Source organism: Scyliorhinus torazame, chromosome 12 (assembly GCF_047496885.1).
Source record: "Scyliorhinus torazame isolate Kashiwa2021f chromosome 12, sScyTor2.1, whole genome shotgun sequence".
Lineage (NCBI taxonomy): Eukaryota > Metazoa > Chordata > Chondrichthyes > Carcharhiniformes > Scyliorhinidae > Scyliorhinus > Scyliorhinus torazame.
Window position 1 is genome coordinate 176,960,817 of NC_092718.1, and position 18,373 is coordinate 176,979,189.

At 45.8% G+C, this 18,373-nt stretch overlaps 1 long non-coding RNA gene across 1 annotated transcript in view; it reads right to left on the reverse strand.

Annotated features, from left to right (window-relative positions):
* Positions 1 to 1,250: 1,250 nt before the first annotated feature.
* LOC140386769 (uncharacterized) overlaps positions 1,251 to 18,373 on the reverse strand; it is a 76,108-nt gene continuing 58,985 nt past the window's right edge. The window contains exon 5 of the long non-coding RNA XR_011933666.1: positions 1,251 to 1,677. This is a non-coding gene — a long non-coding RNA (uncharacterized lncRNA). The remainder of the gene's footprint in view (positions 1,678 to 18,373) is intronic.

Below are 18,373 nucleotides of genomic sequence, written 5' to 3' on the forward strand. Positions count from 1 at the left end.
CTTCATACTTCATTCAGCTGGCTACCATGCAGCCATTTGCACCTCATCTGGATACACCTTTTGTTTCTTTTCTTTACCAATTATATCTCCCTTTGTCTGTTGTACCATTATTTAATTGCTCCTGCCCTCCACCTTCACGGAGATTCCTTTTTTGTTCTTTCCCATTTCTGCCCCTTACACGTGTGCAAAACCTACTACATCTCCATCTTGCCTCAGTTCTAGTTTGAAATGTCATATCTTTTTCTAGATACAGATTGCTGCCTGACCCGCTGAGTAGATGAAGGATTTTCTGTTTTTACTCATAAACTCTTAATTTTCTCTTCATAGCTATGACCCCTCATCCAATAGACTTGCTGTTACGACCAGTGAGGTCGTGTCAGGGCTTGGCCTTTCCTCCCCACACCGCAATTGATCGTAACAGGGGGCGTCATTCTCCGACCCCCCGCCGGGTCGGAGAATGGCCGTTGGCCGCCGTGAATCCCGCCCCCGTCCCCGCCGAAGTCTCCGCTCCCGGAGATTGGGCGGGGGCGGGAATCCGGCCGCGCCGGTTGGCGGGACCCCCCGCTGGATTCTCCGGCCCGGATGGGCCGAAGTCCCGCCCAGGAATTGCCTGTCCCGCCGACGTAAATCAAACCTGGTATTTACCGGCGGGACCAGGCGGCGTGGGCGGGCTCCGGGGTCCTGGGGGGGGGGCGCGGGGCGATCTGACCCCGGGGGGTGTCCCCACGGTGGCCTGGCCCGCGATCGGGGCCCACCGATCCGCGGGCGGGCCTGTGCCATGGGGGCACTCTTTCCCTTCCCTTCCGCCTCCGCTACGGCCTCCACCATGGCGGAGGCGGAAGAGACTCCCTCCACTGCGCATGCGCGGGAAACTGTCAGCGGCCGCTGACGCTTCCGCGCATGCGCTGGGAAACTGACAGCTGACGCTCCCGCGCATGCGCCGCATTTCCGCGCCAGCTGGCGGGGCAACAAACGCCATTTCCGCCAGCTGGCGGGGCGGAAATCCCTCCGGCGTCGGCCTAGCCCCTCAATGTTGGGGCTAGGCCGCCAAAGATGCGGAGACTTCCGCACCTTTTTGCCGACCCGATGCCCGTCTGATTGGCGCTGGCTTTGGCGCCAGTCGGCGGGCATCCCGCCGTTGGGGGAGAATTTCGCCCAGGGTTTTTGTAATTTGTAAGGATGAAGATATTCATTCAATGTCTCTCCTAACCATTTATGTGCTGATTGCAAAGAACACAGCCCAACAAGTATTTTTGAATTTAAATGCATAAGGGATTAGTTTTTAATTGAGCTAAAAATACAGGCAGGTAAAGATATATTTTTAAAAAGGTAAACCCATGTCCTGACCGTTGCAACACGCACACATACAAACATGAAAAATTACAATTTATGCAGAAGGAGGTTTTTTTTTTACTGAGTTTCAGATTCAATGATAAAAGGCAAAAAAAAGAAGTGTTCTTTGTTCGAGTCCATCACTTGTGTTTGTGGCTGAAGCAGATTCTTTCCAAGGTGGTCTTGAAATTCCAGTGAGAAAGGTGTGAATTGCAATTTCTGGAGATAGTTTCTTTTCAAATGTAAGCCACCTTTTTCCAAAGTTGTTAATATTACACCTGAACTTCCTTTCGATTGAAATCTCTATCTCTGTGATGGATTCCAAACTGTGACAGGGATCGGGTCCTGGAATTGAAAATGGGGAGAGAGAGAGAGATGATGTTGTTGCTCCAGGAGATGACTTCTCTGACTGCCCAAAGCAACCAGGGTGTTGTAATTGAAAGACATTTCAGAAGGGTTATTTTGGTCAAAATGACCTCTCTCCCCATAATGATTTCAGAAGCTGATTGATTAGCTTATGTCTGGACACACCTTGGGCGGGATTCTCCGGCCCGCCAGCCCCACCTTCCAGTGTGGCGTGCCCCCGCCGGCAGTGGGATTCTCTGTTTCCACAGCTGGCCAATGACATTTTGCATTGTGGCCTCCCCCATGCCGCCGGGAAACCCGCAGACATGGGTGCGCTGCCGGCGAAGTGGAGGATCCCGCTGATGGAGTATCCCTCATCTTGTCTATTGTGTTATGGCCTAAGTGATTAGTTTCTATAATGGCCCATCACTTCTAAACAGACATTCTTCCTTGTGATGGGTTAGGAAGAACATATCAAGACCTTCTATATAACCATTGTCTCGGTAGATTTTCTGTTTCTGCCTGAAAGATAGCTTTATAGAAATGAAATTGGTGAGGACCAGTTCAGTTTCATTTCATTATTGAAGTGATTATTGACATCAGCATATAAAGAACTCCATTTGAGGTCACTGCGGAATGTCTTAATTTTAACTCACATTGGAAACTTGCGGATGACTGTGTGGAGTTTGCATTTTCTCTGCGTGTCTGCGTCCTCCCACAGTCCAAAGATGTGCAGGTTAGGTGGATTGGCTATGCTAAATTTCCCCTTAGTGTCCAAAAGTTTAGGTGGGGTTACTGGGTTATGGCGATAGGGTGGAGGCATGGGCTTAAGTAGGGTGCTCTTTCCAAGGGCCAGTGTAGACTCAATGGGCTGAGTGGCCTCCTTCTGCACTGTAAATTCTATGATTCTGTAACTGACCAACTTGTAATACCAGAATGTCAGGTGACCTGCGGCAGCCATGTTAAGTCAGTGTCTTTACTTTTGAAAAGTCATTTTAGAGAAGTTCAAAACATTTAGTTGACCAACCAATGCGATTAAATATTAATATTACACCGGGACACATCACACCATCATGACAATAGACAATACCATTTCATTGTGTTTATAATGGGCTTCCTAAAACTATACATAATACACCAACTGCAGTCTTGCACAACTTCAATAATACTTCTTTACCTTTTTCAAAATGGGCAAAACATGACAAGCGATTAACAAAATTGAACTATTTTATTGACGGAGCGTTCTACAGTTTTATATTTTATAGCAGTCAAGATAATGGAATGAGATGATGGAGTTGAGGCAGCGCTAAGAACCAAATAACGTTCATGTGGAGACAAATAAAACTAAGATGAGAAATGCAAAATCATAAAGCACAGGTACAAACAAGATGACACATAATTTAGAAAGTATGGCCTTCAGCTTGACATTTCAGGATTGCCACTGACTATGAAAAGATTGCTGACTAGAACAGCATTGGGAAAGGGATAAGAAGTGTGAATACATTGAGAACTGGACCCAGTTCATTAGATGGCAGAGGTTATTCATCAAGGATGGAGTTCACCTTGTGCAAAAGCACTCTTTAATTTTCTGCCGATTTGGACGAAGCATCTAGGGTTTCTTTAAACTGATAAGGTCAGAAAATAAAATATACATTCTGCAGAATAAAGGCAGGAATTCAATCACAGACGGTGCTTGCAGAGATTGGAACTTTTAACTCGTCTCTACATTTGAACATATTGTCAAGATTGAGAGTTTGTCATTCACCTGCTGAGGCTATTATATTAAATTTAATGTTTAGTAATAATAATCTTTATTATTGTGACAAGTCGACTTACATTAACACTGCAATTAAGTTACTATGAAAGCCCCTAGTTGCCACACTCCAGCGCCTGTTCGGGTACACTGAGGGAGAATTCAGAATGTCCAATTCACCTAACCTGCACGTCTTTCGGGACTATTGGGAGGAAACGGGGGCGCCCGGAGGAAACCCACTCAGACAAGGGGAGAAACCCACGCAGACTCCACACAGACAGTGACCCAAACTGGGAATTGAACCGGGGACCCTGGCGCTGTGAAGCAACAGTGTTAACACTATGCTACCATGCCACCCAATGAGCTACTGGTGATCCAGGTGAAGGAACAACTTTCAGATTTGGATAATCCTATGTTAAAATATAGAGCTGCGGAATTAAGTTATAATAATGCTTGGTTTACAGAACTGAAAAGAGACATAACAATGGTTAAGAGCCAGACATGATTGGGTAAAGATGACTGAAATGATAAGTAAGGCATACTTAAAAAAAAAACATAATTTGTAGAAAGTATGTCCTTATTCTATGAAACATAGGAGTGTGAATATTAAGAGAAAATCCACAATAGCTTCATTAGAGAGTTAATTTGGCAAGAGACATTCGAGAAGAGTTATAAATGGAGTGGCAGTCCTTAAGATAGAGGAAGGTGCATTCAAACAGTATTGACTTAAAAGAAACCTGTTAGGAATGCAAAAATGAATCTGGAGAGGAGCATTACAAGAAATACGATAATAGGAAAATATTGTTTGCATCTATTTGCAAAGTTCAATTAGAGTGCAAATTACGAATGAGAAATAATTATAAATAAGGGTAAAGACGTTGTAGATTTGAATATTGACTTTGCACCTGTTCTTTAAACTGAAAGACTGGGACTGCTCTTTATTTAGCTCTTTGGACTAAAATCCAAATAGGTTATTCATACGTCATCGGAAAAAGGTTAAATTAAAATGATGCAGGGTAGACACAGCACTGGGGCCAAATTTAATTGATCCTATGGTGTCGGATGAAATGGCAGAGATCTTGTGTAACACCCTGGGTAAATATCTTGAACCTTACCGAGATATGGGACTGCCGGAGGATTACAGAATATAAATAAAAAGTCTTCTTATTTAACAAGGGTTGAAAGTCAAATATGCAACACTATTGACCAGTCATTTGAGTCTCTGTGTTGGGAAAGATAAAGAACTGAATTATAAGGGATATTGTAAATGAGAAATAAGAATATACAGAGATTCTAGAAGATACACAATATTCACTTTCAAAAACAGACACTATAGTTGATAAGTCAGATTTATTTTAAAAACGTGGCTAGAATGATGAAACTAACCATTTGGGGAGATGTGGTTGGATTTCCAAAGAGGTTTCTGAAAAGAGGCTGAACAAGGAATTGAGATTGAAATTAAGCTGCACGTTCCAGGGGGGTGGAATCGAAAAACATTTAAAAACTGGCCATGTGACTGAAAGCAATGAGTGGGTTTCAATGTAACAGCTTCCTAGTTTGATAGTTCAGATTGAGAAGTCCAGGGTTGCTAGGTATCCGTCTGTTCATTATATTCATTTGTGATATGGAGGAGGGCATTGGGAGCACAGTAATTAAATCTGTGGGTGACACCAATTTGTCTGGCAGAATTAAGACCTTGAAAGTAGGTAATAGACTGCATATGGATTTAGAATGATTGATATACAATACAAGTGTTCGGTTATGCACTCAGCACATGGAATCTAATGAGTGGGTGTTGGTTCACAGTAACTGGAAGGAAAGATTGGGAGCGATCATCAACCATCCCCTCAAATTACAAGTGAAGTGTCAGAAAACCGCAGCCAAGACAAGCAAGCAAGGGTTTTCGGCTGTATTTCCCAGATCATCCTTTGTAAAATTAGGATCCCAGTAATGCAGGGTTATTTAAGACATTCACAAAACCTCATGAAGAGTGGTGTACCCAGTTTGGTCCAACCACCTTAGAAAATACATTCTCATTCTGAAGAAGATGCTGAGAAGAATGGGGATGGGTGGATAGTGTTGTGTTATGCTCTTGACGTAGCATAAGCTGCTTCCTTGATGTTCACTCTGACAAAGGAAAGTTCAGACTTGGAGATAGCTTTAACACATTTATTAAACTGTTAACAATTCTCCTACTTGGATTCGACTCTTCTGTTAATCCTGCTATAGCTACTCAGACTAACTAACCAGTCTGCTACAATCCACGTGGTGGGTGTGATATGTTTCAATCAACCCTGTCTGTACTCACTAAGTGTCTCCACTGGAAAGAGACTGGGCATGTGTGCTGTGTCCTTTTATATGGGTTGGTGTAATGCCCCCCTGTGGTAGTGTCACATCTGGATGTGGCTTGAATGTCCATTGGTCGTGTCCTATCTTACTGACCTACTGGTTGAATGTCTGTGTGTCATGATGTTTCTGGTGCTCCCTCTAGTGTGTTTCTTTCGCCTGAGCAGGCAGGAAACGCTGGCATGTCACACAATTGAGGACCATGTTGGATATGTCCTGGTTGATTCCAGGCCAATAGACAGCCTGCCGGGCTCTGCGCCTACACTTTGACACCTAGGTGTCCCTCGTGGATTTGTTTGAGTACTAAGCTCTGCAGACTGCGAGGAATAACAATACGATCTAGCTTGAGGAGGATCCCCTCGATGACTGTCAGGTCATCCTTCACATTAAAGAACTGAGGGCATTGCCCTTTTTGCCAGCCATTTGTGAGGTGGTGCATTACACGCTGCAGAAGAGGGTCCTTGGCAGTCTCTTCACGAATGCTGATCACGCTTTCATCTGAGACCGGGAGGTTGCTGGTACACAGCTGCACCTGTGCCTCAATTTGGCGGATGATGTCAACCTGTTCACAGGGCGAGGTGATGGAGCATGACAGGGCATCCGCAATTATCAGCTCCTTGCCTGGTGTGTATACTAATTCAAAATCGTACCTTTGGAGTCGAAGGAGAATGCGCTGAAGCCTGGGCGTCATGTCATTCAAGTCCTTACGAATGATATGGACCAAGGGTCTGTGGTCAGCCTCCACCGTGAAGGTTGGTAGACCATAGACGTAGTCATGGAACTTTACAATGCCGGTTAGGAGGCCCAGGCACTCTTTTTCTATCTGGGCGTACCTCTGTTCAGTAGGAGTCATGGCCCTTGACGCATAAGCAACTGGAGCCCAAGACGAGGAGTCATCCTTCCGGAGGAGCATCGCACCAATGCCGTCCTGGCTTGTATCCGTGGAGATTTTTGTTTCCCTGTCCGGGTCAAAAAACGCTAGTACCGAAGCAGTGGTGAGCTTTGCCTTTAACTCGAGCCACTCTGCTTGATGGGTGGGTAGCCACTGGAATGCAATGGACTTCTTCACCAGATGCCTGAGAGCCGTGGTGTGTGAGGCCAGGTTGGGAATGAATTTTCCTAAGAAGTTCACCACACCGAGGAAGCGTAGTACCACTTTTTTGTCTTCCGGGGTCTTCATGACGTTAATGGCCTTGACCTTGTCCGAATCTGGTCGCACACCCTGCTGGGATATTTGGTCACCCAAGAACTTGATGGATGACATGCCAAAGGAGCACTTGCCCTTGTTTAGCTTGAGGCCGTTTGCATGGACACGTCGAAAGACTTGTTTGAGACGAGATATGTGTTCCTCGGGGGTCGTGGACCATATGATCACATCATCTACATAGCCACGCACACCCTCAATGCCCTCCATCATCTGCTCCTTGATCCTGTAGAAGATTTTAGAGGCTGAGACAATGCCGAACGGCATATGGTTATAATAGTACCTGCCAAATGGTGTGTTGAACGTGCAGAGCTTCCTGCTGGTCTCGTCCAGTTGTATCTGCCAGAAACCACGCGATGCATCTAGCTTTGTGAAGAATTTGGCATGTGCCATCTCACTGGTCAGTTCCTCCCGCTTCGGGATCGGGTAGTGTTCCCGCATAATGCTCTGGTTAAGATCTTTGGGATCTATGCACATCCGCAACTCTCCTGAGGGCTTCTTCACACAGACCATCGAGCTGACCCAGTCAGTCGGTTCCGTCACTTTTGAGATTTTGCCCTGGTCTTGGAGCTCCTGTAGCTGTGCCTTTAAATATTCCTTCAGAGGAGCCGGCAGCCGGCGTGGTGCACGGATTACAGGCGTGGCATCAGGCCTGAGTAGGATCTTGTAGCAGTACGGCAGAGTACCAATTCCATTAAACACATCCGGGTATTGCGCAAAGATGTCATCAATGTCCGCCTGAAGATCCACATTGGAAGAAGAAGACATGGCATGGACTCGCTATACGAGGTTGAGTAGCTTGCATGCATGGGCACCAAGCAGGGATGCCTTATCAGGCTTGACGACTTTGAATCGCAGTGTGGCATTGATGGTCTTGTTGGAGACAAATAAATGACAAGATCCTAGTGCAGTTATGGCATTGCCATTATAATCGAGGAGCTGGCAGAAGAATTTTGGGTTGCTTTTTAATGCGATTAAAATCAGCTTGAGCGATGAGATTGGCAGAAGCACCAGTGTCCAGCTTGCACTGAATGCTGCATTGGTTAATGTGTATGACAGCACGCCATTCGTCCGCAGAATACACATTGAGGATAGATAGGCGTCTTGCTGAATTTGAGGAGACATACTCACGTGTAGTGATGATGCCCACACGATATGTGGACTCCAGGCAGTCGTCCTCTGGATCCGCAGTGCTACCAGGATCAGAATCCAGCAGACCATGCTGTACACATCAAACGTGCTTGCATTGGAAATGGGATCGCTGGCTCTTGACTGGTGGAGCAGACCTGCACAAGGCTGCATAATGTCCAGGCTTCCCACAATTAAAACATCGCCTGCCTTTTGCAGGGCATTGCCACTTTAAGTGGGCAGTGCCGCAGTTTGGGCACGTCATGACGTTAAAGTCGTTACGCTCCGTGCATCGTCGCACATGCGCAGTGCGGTCAGCCGAAGTTCGCACCTGCGCAGTTTGGTCTTTGGCCGCTTCATTCTCCCGTTCGTGCTGCGCATGCATGAGGCCCCAGGAAAAGCGAGCGAAATGACCGCCTTCATTGATACTGAGACGCTGCATCCGGGTGATGTCCTGTACACTATCTGCCCCGTGGGAGGCAAGTTGCTCATGTTCTGACGATTTGAAACGGGAGTACCGATTTCTTGCCTGTTCAAGCACTTTACTCGTCTCGATTGTGACTGGCAGGGTCATGGGTTTAATTTTGAGGAGTTGCTCCCGCAAAGAATCAGAGTGCACCCCAAACACGATCTGATCCCTGATGATGGAATCAGCGGTGTCACCATAATTGCAGGACTGCGTTACGGAGATGAGTTAGAAAGGATTGGAAAGGTTCATCCTTGCCCTGAAGGCGATGCTGGAAGACATAGTGCTCAAAGCTCTAGTTTGTTTCGACTTCACAGTCATTGTCGAACTTCGCTAAAACGGTCTTGAACTTGGTCTTGTCCTCGCCGTCGGTAAAAGTAAGCGAGTTGAAAATCTGGATGGCTTGGTCCCCCGCAGTTGATAGGAGCAGCACGATTTTTCTGGCATCGGATGCATCCTTGAGGCCTGAGGCCTCAATGTAGAGAAGGAACCTTTGCTTGAAGACCCGCCAGTTGGCGCCAAGATTGCCGGAGATCCGGGGCTGTGGAGGGGCCTGGATCTTCTCCATGACATTGGAAGGCACTTGCTGGTCGTCACAGAAACACTTGAGGTAAACCACTTAGTTCGACTACTGGTACCATGTCGTGTTATTCACCCTGGCGTAATACGGACTGTAACTGGATGCAGTTGTACTTGAAAGTAGACACCAAACTTTGATGTACGTTCAATACACTTTATTGAACTTGTTAAGCAGTGCACACAGTTCGCTGTGGGTTGACACTCTACTAATCTAAACGTGCTAACTATAACTAACTAGACCAGACCAGCTCTGAGTCACGTGTAGAAGGTGCTAACTGATATATACACCCTGACTGGCACTACAGTTGTCACCAGTGGAAAAAGGCAGAATGCTGATGCCTCGTGTGTTTTCTAGTGGGAGACCCCCCTCTAGTGTTCTGCCTGGTGATTGGTTGTGTTCTGTCCTGTGTGTTGATTGGCTGTACTGGGTGTCTGTCACTGCCTGTCTGTATCTCATTATGTGCATGAGTGCATATCATGACACCCCCTGGTATGACCCCCGGCAGTGCCAACCTGGCACTTGGGCACTGCCAGCCTGGCACGCTGGCAGTGCCACCTGTGCACCCTGGAAGTGTGCCTGGAAGTATGCCAGGCTGGCAGTGCCAAGGTGTCTAGGTACCAGGGGATGTGCCAGGATATTACCCTGCCCTGTCCCGATCATCCGGGGTTATCCGGTGGCCTGGGAGAGCCCCCAGGTTCCTCAATGCCTGGACCACGTTCATGTGGAATAGTACCAAATGGCGCCCTGATGAGGTCTCGCAGGTGCGGCCGGTGAGTCCCGGGCTCTGGGTGAATCCAGCGAATGCATATTTAAATGAGCTGTGCCTGGATCTCGCCAGATCATGACGCCTCAAGGGATTCCGTTGAATCTTGCGAGACGTTTCGAGCATCGTGAATCTCACGAGAGACCTCCTGCAAGATTCAACGGCCTCGTCCCAACACCGTCAGTTGTGATGAGGCCTCTGAAACGCACCCCATATGTTTAACAATATCATCATGCACTGGGCATGCTCATAACATGAATTCATTTAAAAAATTAAAAAGGCAAACAATGTCATGAACTATTTCCAAACTTTAAAAACAAACAAATCGCCCTGAATATTCACACTTGACAAAATAACAATGGGCTTTTTATCTCTTTAATCTATATCTATAAATCAAGTTTCACAACTGGCTAATATCTTCTACGTCTGGTCTGCTGGGAACCTCAGCACATTGGCTAAATAAGCGGGAGGGGTTGATTTATTGGGAGTTTCAAATATAATTATTGGGATCTCTTCCTATTAATTCGTGATAACATTAATAAGCTGTCTTTTGACTGCCCTTCACTACTTTTTGTCCCTTTTTTTAATGTTATTTTTCCCTCGGCCAGTTTCATTTGGTTCACCAGTGTTTGTTTGAAGGGGTCAGAGGTGACCTGCTCCCTGGCTACTGTTGAGCACATGGACTCTTGGGTCATTCTTGTGACAAGCGCTATTGAAGTCGTGGTTGTTCATTTAACTGTTGGCCACATTAGGATCTGTTTGTGTGAGAATGCTGGAACAAATCCAGTCACTCCAAAGTACAGCATGTTGGAGCAACACAAGACCATTATAAATTGCCCTTTCTTAAGACATTGCTCTCTTTTCAGGTGGCACAGACAATTGGAACTTCAAAACACTATCCGAGCGAGAGGTTGCAGCTGTTTCACCAACTTACATGTGCTCCATGTGTACAATTGCATATTTGTCTTTAAACTCCTAACTCATGGATAATTGAGCCGAATAGCCTGACCTGAAATGTGTACCTTATGTAATTATCAGCATGATCTGTCGTATTTGTCAATGTCAGTGTAGCTAATAGTTGAATTGATGGATGACGGTATCATGTGGCATCCCATTCCCTGAGGAGACAGTTTGAAGCCCCGAGAAAAGTCATCCAGTGGGAAGTAAAAGTGATTCAAAGTGATGGTTTCAAAATCTGGAAGTCAGCACTCAAACTGATGATGCTGCTTCTGTACCACCAGCCTCCCAAATGGCTCACAACTGTGGTGCTGGGGGAATTGCAGAATTGAAAGTCAACCATACCTTATTAGGAGGGAGGATATTGGGGCGGCATGGTGACGCAGTGGCTAGACTGCTGCCTCATGGCACTGAGGACCCAGGTTCAACCCTGGCCCTGCGTCACTGCCCGTGTGGAGTTTGCACATTCTCCCCGTGTCTGCGTGGATTTAACCCCCACAACCCAAAGATGTGCAGGGTGGGTGGATTGGCCACGCTAAAGTGCCCCTTTATTTGAAAAAAAAATGATTGGGTACTCTAAAATTTTTTTTAAAGGAGGGAGAATATAAATATGTGGAAGATTAGTCATGATTTTACACCTAACAGTTACAATAACATTGTTGAAACATTACAAACTTATGTATTTACAGAACTACGCACCATGTACAAAGGTAACAGAGTACATCTTAACAGAAAGCAAAGGACAGTTTTAAAATGCATTAACCAAAGAATCCTGTCATTGAAGAGGAAGAATCTATTTTTAAGGAATTAATGCTACCAAAGTTATTCGAAGCTGGCTGTAATATTAATCACCATGACTACAATTACTCTGATATGGGAATATATTTTGAAGATAGAATAATTATAGAGCTTTCTGTGACAGGGAAATCAAAGAACTTGAAGCATTGCAGGTTCATATAAAAATTCTCAATGAGAGTTTTATTACCTCTGAAACCCAAGCAGCTGTGTTCCATTAAATGTTTAATTAATCTGCAGCTTCTGTTTAGTTTAGTTGCTAACCTGTCGCCTTTGTGGTTGGCTGTTTGAGTGTTGGCAGCTGGCTCTCCATCAGGGGCAGGTTTACCTGAAGCAGACGAGGAAATTGTTGCGCTGTTTTTCACTTCCCTTGGGTGCGGTAAAAGAATGTGCTTTGGGGGAAAAGCATAGCAGGAAAATGCATGATCCATCAGCACAGAACTCTACCCAATTTGCATGTCGAACATTTACCTGCCACTGATATCTCCCTCATTGATAATCAGGAATGTCATTATAACATTTTAATGGGGTGGAGGTGACCTCATTTTAATGGCTGCACTTTCATTAGGCCTTGGTACTGTAGCATTAGAGTCTGTCACACGTAAGGTTAATGAGGGACTGAGTACAGTACCGCCACACGCTGTTGTAAGAAGGCACATGACCCAGGGACAGTAAGTAGCTCTATTAGTTAGTGAAAACATACAGAACACTGCAGATGCTTCTTTAAGACATACCAATTTGTAATCCATACCCTCCCAACATGTGCCAGTAATGTAGTCCTTCTTGCTCCTACCCTCCATTGGCCTCCCACTAAATATGCAGGCATACGTGGATGTACCATGGTATATTGAGGCCACATTGTGTTGTGTGCAGTAACTTTTCGTGTAAAGGTGACTATTTATCCTCAGGCTTATGCCAGGCTGCCTGAGTTTATATACTCTTACTCCCTCAGGGTGATGGGTTTAGAAGTAGTCAGCTGATTCACTGTAGCTGGGACAACCTGGAGATGTGAGAGGAGCCTTATCTCAGGGCAGCTGTGGACCCTGAACAACCATCTGCTTGCCTCACCTGCTGTGCTGCAACATGAATTAGATCTTCATGGCTGGCCCCACAGCAGGAAGTTTCTGAATGACCTCTTCAGTCTCGTCCTTCCCGATTGACCAGACCTCGTCTCACTTGCTGCTAGTGTCCGCGATTTAGGTTGAGATTAAAATGCAATCAGCATCCTATTGATGTAATAGCACACAAATTTCATAAACTCGTGAGGCCCCCACTTGGTTTAGATGGTCATTTCAGCCACCTTAGAACCTTGGGGATTAAGATCGTAAGCGGTGGGAAAGGGGTGACGTCCAAGGGGGTAACTAACCTGTTTTTAACTGCCTACCACCCAGTTTCCACCAGGCGAATGGGTTGCAAATCAACCCCCAGGACTTTACCCCCATTCTGGTTCGTGTAAATTTCCAGTATGCACTGCCATGGGTGGGGATTCTTGCCTGAAATATTAATGATGAAGGAGTTGACAGCAAGCCACCTCTTGCATTATTTTCTTGGATTGCTGTCTGGAACCTAGAAAACTAGAACTTGGAGCTTTCCAGCCTGACCTTTGAGATGCAAGGATCTGAAAAGCAGGGAGCTACCTCTGCTGGAGCCTGCAGCATTAGAACATAGGAACATGACTAAAAAGATGTAGGAGCCAAACATACAGACCATAGAGCCTGCTCTGCCATTTTGTAAGACCATGGTTAATCCTCTACTCAGCTCCACCTTCCAGCAATATCCAGTTACCTCTTGTCCAAACATCTATCAATCGCAGCCTTGAATATACTCAATGCCAGAACATCCACTGCCTTCTAGGAAAGAGAATTCCAAAGACTCAAAGCCCTTTGAGAGTGCAGATGTTTCTCGTCCTCTCCTAAATGGCCATCCCATAATCCTGAGACAATACTGCCGAGTTCTGGACTCTCCAAGCAGGGGAAGTGACCTCCCAGCATCTGAGATCAGTACATTTATTTTTCTGTGATCCATATCAGCATTTGTAGTTGTGGCAACTGAGTGGCACAAAACAAGTTAATTGGCACAAGTTTTTTTCAGGGGCTCGGTGAATGAGGGAAGGAGAAATGGAAATCTCTGGTAAGATCTAAGAGTAAGATAAGCTAGCTACATGAGACAACAAAGAAGATTCGATGGGGGTGATGACAGCAGGCAAACCGTGGCAAAGTTGAAACCACAACTTAATAATAATAATCGCTTATTGTCACAAGTAGGCTTCAATGAAGTTACTGTGAAAAGCCCCTAGTCGCCACATTCTGGCGCATGTTCGGGGAGGCAGGTACGGGAATCGAACCTGCGCTGCTGCCTTGTTCTGCATTACAAGCCAGCTGTCTTAGCCCACTGTGCTAAACCAGCACCTATCAGGCAGCAATCCTGCGCACAGCAGACCATACGGCTGAGTGGACCCTGGATATTCAGCAACACTCCCAATTCGACTATCTCCAAACATGCATCACCTCACTAATGTCTGGGGTAAGGGGAGTGGAAAGTCAGTGGAGCTGTGCAACCTGCGTCAATCTGACCTGTGGCAAAATCTTCTATTGAGCTCTAAACTCTTGCCCTCCTCAAAGTAATGATTTAAAAACAATCGAACCCAAGAAGACTGGGAAGATTAAAAACAGTGCTTGTGTTTTCAAAGCGATTCTTAATTTTTGAGTGGAATGGATTTTACTTGGTTCAATTGTTTCATTTGCTGTTTTTTACATATTTAAAAGTCAATCTGTTGTCCATTTGCATTTATTCGGAGTGAGACATGAGTTAATTTTATAAATGGAGATTCATTACATGAATTCTGCACAGCCTGCATCAGTAATAACATATTTCCTCTTGTTGAAGCTCATTATCTCTATGTGTCTCGGTGCAATCTTACACCTTAGTGTTTTAACACAGCCTAATCATACATAATAGTTAGACTTTCAATCCAAGATGATTACAAGCATTATGCTATAATGAGGACAAAATTGTGGCTTTGTAGATTTCTTGAAGAGACTTATTTTTGGATGTGAGATATCAGCATCAGTGAAGTCAAGGAATGGTATTTCTTGTCATACTTCAAAAACTGAAGCTCCTCACGCCCGTGGTGAAGGGGTAAGTCAGGTCAAATGTTCCAGTAGAAGGATCTTTATATTAGGTTGCTGCACATGGAAAATACATTCAAGGAATCGGGCCTGCAAGTTGACTGACTGCCAAGTGAAAATTTGTGCAAGCTGGCAGCATTTAAAGAAAGGGTGTTCCAATTAAAAGAGAAACTTAGTCTTCAGTGGTGCTGAATGGACATTTCCTGCACTAATCTCAGTGCCGGTTTGCAAGAGGTAGGGCCATTTGGTTGTGCTTTAAATGCTCCCTGCACAGTTTGAGCTTTTTGTAGCCAGTGCTGGGAAGGCCGGTCCACAGGACCAGGAATCTGCACTATAAAAGGCTGCTGCTAAAAACGTTATGTCCGTGGCACTCGCAGGCATGTGGCTGAACATGGGCAAAAATGCCGTAGCCTTTGTCAATGCTCAAAATGCATTTCAAAAGCTGAAGTAGGAGAATAAATAGTGGGCAAGCTCAGGGGCAAAGACAATTCACAGTGGCGGCATAAATAAAGAGTCGGAGTGCAAATGGCAGAGTGGTGTTCCCTTCATACTCTGCTTTCAAGGATGACAAAGTGAACATTCCGTGCTGGACATAATATGAGAGGATTGCTCTGACTGGCACACCGTTGCATCCTCATGGAGGACAGAGGTATTACCATGCCGATAAGGAGATGTGGATACACGAGGCGAGATTCTCCTGTAGCCGACGGCGAAACCGTGTTTGGCGGTCGGCCGGAGAATCTCCGTTTGCGCAGAAATCGGGCGCGGCGCTGCTTGTGCAATGCTCCGTCCCTTCCAAAACACCGTACTCGAGGAGTACATCGCACACCATCGGGACGGCCTCAGGACGTCACCTGAGGCCGTCCCCCGATGCTCCGCCCCGATGCTCCGCCCCGATGGGCCGAGTTCCCGATGGCATGGAACATTTGTCCTTTTTATTTCCGTGAACCCGGCGTGGTGGCTGCGGACTGAGTCCAGCGGCGCCACAGTCGGGGGGAGGGGCAGCGGTTCCACGGGCAGGGGAGGATTTTGGCGGGGACTGGGGGCACTGGTGGGAGGTGTTTCGGGGGTGGCAAGGCTGATCACAGGGGGCGCAGCTTTTGGCAGGCTGGGTCCGTGCGTGGCCGGTGCCATGTTGCACGGCGCAGCCGCTGCAGGCCGCCGCCGTGAGCATGTGTGGCCACGGACCCGCCAATTCTCCGTAGTATCCGCAGGTAAAGCTGGGGGCTTTATGCTGCGTGCCTGCTAGCCCCCCACCAGACCAAGGATCGGTGCAGCTTTTGCGCCGTTTTACAGGCGTAAAACTCCACGGTTCCCACACCAGCATCAGCACTTAGTCTGCAAACCGGAGAATCCTGCCCACAGTATGCCATCTCCAATTCTGAAACTTTCCGGGAATAGGGAAGAGACATCACACTTTGTGGGATTTGCAACGCATGTCAAACCAGCAGCACTACTTACTGGACAAGCAGCACATGACTCAAAATGCAGTCTGTTAACCTGTTCCTTTATTAGTACTTGGTCAAGCGAATCCTTCATACAACCCTATCGCTCTATTACACATGCCCATACATCAGCAGCGAATAATGTCATGTTGCAAAATACAATAAATTTGTTGCCGTATTCCCATCTTCCAAGGCTCCAAGTTGGACACATGACCACATGTACTTTGATGTATAATGTTGGGTAGGAGTATCTTGGTGCCCAATGAAAACGGAGGTAAAAGGCATCACTCACTATTTTGTTGCATATGTAAGCAAGAGCTGTGTAGCAGGTCAGAAATACAGTCATAAGAATTCAATTGCCAGTGACATTCTTGCCAACTGGTTGTGCCATCTGTGCAGATGGCCAAGTACCCCCAGAGGACAGACTTAGACCTAACTAAAGCAGTGTAATTGGCAAAGTAGGCTTGGCATGCACTGCAGAATTGTCTGTTAATCTCTCTGGCCTGCTTTCTACCCGCTTGCACCACCTCTGCTGCAGATTTGAAATGCTTTAAAACCTATGGGGCTGCAAATAGGAGAACCCTGTTTTTGGGCAGGGGTGTCATGATTTGCCACCTATCCATACCACTTCCAACTGAGGTGGGAAGCTGGTACATCTAGTCCACCAACCCTACATCCATGACTTTAACGGGACCCTGAGCTGCTCTTGGGCTAAACTGTTCTCTGCACTGCTGGGGGCAGCCATTGCACATTGTTCTGAATGAAGCACGTGCTCCAGGCTGCCCTCCTTTATTAAAGATGCGTCTATTAAAGGTAAGCTGCAGCAAGACACTGCATAATCACTTTGGAATTATGTCAAGCAAAGAACAAAGAACAGTACAGCACAGGAACAGGCCCTTCCGCCCTCCAACCTGTGCCGATCACGTGTCCTATCTCGACCAACCACCTATATCCTTCTATACCCCATCGTTTCATGCGTATATCCAGATAAATCTTAAAGGTCGCTAATGTATCTGCCTCAACCACCTCACTTGGCAGTGCATTCCAGGCCACCGCCACCCTCTGTAAAAAAAACTTGCCCCGCACATCTCCACTGAACTTAAAAGGCAGGCTCACGAAACAAAAGTAATTGAGTTGACTTCTGAGGTGTTAGTTCAGATCAGGGGAGACAAGGGGATTCACCAAGATGGCGCCGGAGCGTGGCGACTTTCTGCAAGCTCGCCCAAACAGATCCTCTTTTTACATATCTTATAATCGTTTTAATCTTTTAAAATTTAATTCTAAGACTAATATAATTACTAACCTTTCTTTTTTATCTTACCTTGCCGGTTTGCACCCGATGACGGTGTTTAGGTAGTTGCATTTTATAGCTTGTGTTGCCCTATTATGTATTTTCTTTTGTTTTGTTTTTATTTTCATTGCTCATTTTCTTTTTATTTGATTTCATATTGTTCAGATACCAGACCAGACCCTAACATTTGTTAGGATACTGGACAGGAATCCCAAACAATTGTTTAACATTTGTTAAACTGTGAGGAAAGGATACTTCACCCAGCAGTGATGGCTCTGACCAATAGGTATCCTTTATGTTAAAACAAACTATAATTTGAGCACCAAATTAACCACATTAATATCAAAGAAAATAGCTTTACAATTATCAGTTAACAGTTCTTAAACTACAAGTAAAGACTTACTATCTATACCTGCTACTAACTCCAATTAAGCACCCCAATGCAGTTCAAATGCCACTTATAAATGAAGTTGACAAACAGATACTTGCTTAGTTGTGCAGAGACTTTGGAAAGTGTTCCTTACAAGAGCAGATTCAGCATACTTCTGCTCAACCCAGCAACATTTGACAAAACTGCTCTTCAACCCAAAATCCTTCTGGCTTGTCAGACTCAAAACCAATGACAAACTGCAGACAGACCTGGCTCGTCCCATTAATTAGATCATCTGTCTTCCACTAGAACCTTAGAATTCCTACAGTGCAGAAGGAGGCCATTCGGCCCATCAAGTCTGCACTGACATTCTGAAAGAGCACCCTGCCTAGACCTACTCCTCTGCCTTATCCCCATAACCCCACCTAACCTACACATCTTTGGACACTAAGGGACAATTTAACATGGAC